Here is a 4,117-nt window from a genome sequence, read left to right as displayed (position 1 = left end):
GATCCAACAGCTCATTAAGAGAGGAGAGCTCCATCGGATCCATCTATTCGGCAAGCTCCGAATCAATGCGAAGGTTATGCGTGATGACTCGAGACGCTATTGTCGGCACGATAGCCGATGGGGCGGTCATAATGAAGCCGCCAAGCCGGAGAATCTGGCCTACAGCCAGCGCCCTCCCAGAAGTGATGTCGTCCTTGATAATGAGACGAGCAATCGAGCCCTTGCAGCAATGACACAGAGGAACTCTCAATGAAAGCACCAATGTCGGTGTCAAAACCGGCGCATCTCGGGTAGGGGGTCCCGATCTGTTCGTCTTAGGATGATGGTAACAGGAAGCAAGGGACACAATGTTTACCCAGGTTCGGGCCCTTTCGATGGAGGTAAAACCGTATTTCCTGCTTGATTAATATTGAAGATATGTGGAATACAAGAGTAGATCTACCATGAGATCGTAGAGGCTAAACCCTAAGAGCTAGCCTATGATGGTATGATTGTAATTGTGATCGGCCTTCTAAGGACCATGCTCTCCGGTTTATATAGACACCGGAGAGCTAGGGTTTACATGGAATCGGTTACAAGGAAGGAAATATAATATCCGGATCGCCAAGCTTGTCTTCCACGCGAAGGAGAGTCCCATCCGGACACGAGCCGAAGTCTTGAGTCTTGTATCTTGACGCTTCTATAGTCCGGACGATGAATATAGTCCGGCTGTCCGGATACCCCCTTATCCAGGACTCCCTCAGTAACCTCTGTGGTCAACAATTTCATCCAGGTGTCCAATAAACCAGATAGAACTTGAGCCGGCCGGCTTGCGGGGCCTCCTGCCCCGGCTGCCGATCCGGAAATCATCGCTGCTGCAGTTGAGGATTGCAACGTGGGCTGCATACCGGCCATGAAGACCGCAACCCGGTTCAGCAGGTCAAGGGGGTCCAGAATATTGTCGCCATCGGAACAACCCCCAAACCGGCCATCTTGCAGTTGGTACAGTGACTCAGTCTCACCGGTGGATGATTCGCCATCAGAATAAATGACCTTCTCACCGTCGGACACCGGTTCAGACTCGGCACCATTGATGGATCCTACGAACGCACACTTCATGGCAGGCTGAACCCGGGTAGGGCTTGCACACTGAGCCGTCTCGACGAGGTTGGTGCAGGTGTCCGGCTCAGGGCCCGGTTCACTGATCTTGCCGATGAAGTCATGAATTCCTCCATAGGGGACCCGGTACCCGTACTCGATTGAGCCGGCATCGGGGCCCCAGCCTGCGTCGTCGATCTAGAGCTTGCCGCGATGACTCTTGGTCATCCGTCCCACTGCGTATCCCTTGAGTCCATCGAAGTTGCCCTTTACGAACTCGAAACCATCATGCGATAGCCCCACGATGGGCGCCAACTATCGTGGAATTATCACATCAGATGTCCTGGTGTGAGGACTTAGTCGTGGAGCCATCGCAACGAGATTAGCTTAAAGGGGTTAAACCGGACAAAGGACACAGGGAGTTTATACTGGTTCGGCCCCTTGTGGTGAAGGTAAAAGCCTACGATCCAGTTGTGGTGGAATTGATGGGGTATCGATGACCAGGGAGCGAATCTGCTTTGCCTGGCTCTAGAGTTGTTGTTTCTTGTCCTTGAACCGCCGCTGGGTCGTCCATTTATATACACATGTTGACGCCCGACGGTTTACAGAATCCCGATGCCGGCTCATACACGTGTCCGACTCGGCTTCTACCTTTTCCTATCTTACAATACAAGTTACATATCACATGGTGGTTTATGTCTATGGGCCCTAATCCGCCTTTGGGCTGTGGGCCTTTAAATCTCTGTAGTAAAGCGCCATACTCCTTGTCTTCATGGGCTTCAATACGGATGACTCCTTATGAGTATAACCTGGCCCCTCCTGGGCGGTTTATACTTAGTAGTTATATCCCCAACAGAGGTAGTACTTTCTCTTAGGGTAACCATAGAGTTACTAGTCTAAGTTACTTTCCACTATGACTAGCTTAGGCTACTATAGTAGTACAACAAAAAAAGATGCAGGTGATCACGTGAGAAAAAAAGTACTAAAAACATTTCTTTCGATGCAGTGCGTAGATGCAGTTTTGAACACTACACTTCACATTGTAATTTGGGAAAATTACGAAAAAATTGAGCTACATTGTGATTATCGTTTACTAATAGGAAAGAAGTTTCACATTGAGGAGTAGCTTCTCCGTGCATGGAAAGCATGTAAGGAATCCAATAACTTGATCCAGACTAGGGCCGATATATTTTATTGCCAAGATCTTCACTGTGTGCATACTGGGTCAAGCTTGTGGGAATCATGTTCTAGAAGATGACCATAAATACATCAAGAAGAAATTAAAAAAATGTGAATTTATAGAAGACAGAGAAGAAGATGAGTGCTATACCTGAACGATTACAGATCCAATAAAGATTTTAGAGAATTTGGCAGATGAGTACACCAACAACTGTCAATTTCGGTGCGTCAATGACCCTGATTTTTGTTGGACCTTCTAGATCTGATACAAGCAATCTCTCAAGGAAAGGCACATTCTCAATGACCATAACGTCGAACAGCTGGAGTGATCTCTTCCCAAGTGATGTCTTGTCGCGGGGCCAGTAAGACACATAAATCCATCGGAGATTCGTTGAGGCAATCTGGAGGCTAATGAACCCGTGTATCTACTCAAGACGAAGGTACTCGAGCAGAGTACAGCTGTGGAGCAGGTGCTCCATAGCCTTCTTCGAGATGACAACGTCGAAGAGGTTGAGTTGCTTGAGTTGAGGGAGAAGAAGGGCAGCGCGACATTAATCTGGGGAAGATAGTAGGAGCTGAAGCTGGCGCGGCGCAGCATTGGCGTGAGGCGTTGCGTTGACGGCGGCAGAGAGCGACATCGTCCAGCTTCAAAGCTGAGCTCGTCGAGCTGATCTAGGGCGGGGGATAAGAACCACTCGTCGAACTTGGCTTGGACCTTGCAGTTGGTACTGAACATGCGGATGTCAAGGCGTCTGGCTGGCCCAGGGTGCGATGAAAGGATCTTGGGGACTGTGGCCATGCGTTTGCAATCACCGTCACAGAGGTAGTTGTCGACGATGAGGTTAAGGGGGACGCGACGCTAGAGGGGGCGCCACCGCTGGGAGAGGAAGGCGGTCCGCACAAAGAAATTGGTGGGGAGGAGGCCGATGATGATGAGCAGCATATCATCGGGGAGGCTGCTGATGAAGTCTAGGCTCACCGGATGCGGTTTTGGCTCTAGCTAGCTCCGCTTGTTGGCTGCCTCACCGTCCATCTCAACCGGCGGCGACGCTGGTGTACACGTGTGCTGGTGTGTGTCGTGTGCTGGCCTGCTGGGTGTGCGCGAGTGTGTCCTTCTGTGCATGCCGCCGCGTAGTGGTGAATTGTGCGCAAGTGCATCCTTCACGCGGAAGAAGTGTGTCCTCAATGCGCCCTCAATTTACTAGCATGCGGGGTGCTAGCCCGAGTGGTTTCAACTTTGTTTACTTCACCGCGTGTCAGATGGGCCTCTAGTGTATTTAGTTTCACCCACTGCCACATGGGCCAGCACACGAAGATAGAGAACACGAGCTGTCAAGGCAGCATGTGGACTGGTTGACCGGTCAACTTAACAATATACAGAGCTATACGCTAACACAGTGAGCGTATAATCCATCGGTATAGAGAGTTCAAGTGAGAGGGGAGGCCTGTGAGAGATAGCAGAGAGAGAGAGAGAGAAAGAGCTACTCCCTCCGTTCGATAATGTAGTGCCAACATTTTTTTTTTGAAGTCAAACTTTTGAAACTTAGACCAAGTTTATAAAGAAATTACTTATGTCTACAATACCAAAGATAAACGATAGTATGAAGTAAGTACATGTAGTGATGAATCTAATGATCATTCCAGATGTAAATATTTTTCTCCACATATGGTCAAACTTTTCTTAGGTTTGACTTTTCAAAACATCCATATGCTTATGGACGTGAGAGAGTCACTAACTAGAGAGAGAGAGTGAAATAGAAAGAGTGAGTGAAAAAAGTGTGTGTGCGTGTGTGAAAGAGACATGGACAACACACGATAAAAGTAGAGAAAAAGCGTGTGTGTCTTATGCAAACATATCACA

The sequence above is a fragment of the Triticum aestivum genome, chromosome 3B (assembly GCF_018294505.1).
Source record: "Triticum aestivum cultivar Chinese Spring chromosome 3B, IWGSC CS RefSeq v2.1, whole genome shotgun sequence".
Classification (NCBI taxonomy): Eukaryota; Viridiplantae; Streptophyta; class Magnoliopsida; order Poales; family Poaceae; genus Triticum; species Triticum aestivum.
Note: the sequence above shows the minus strand (reverse complement) of the source record.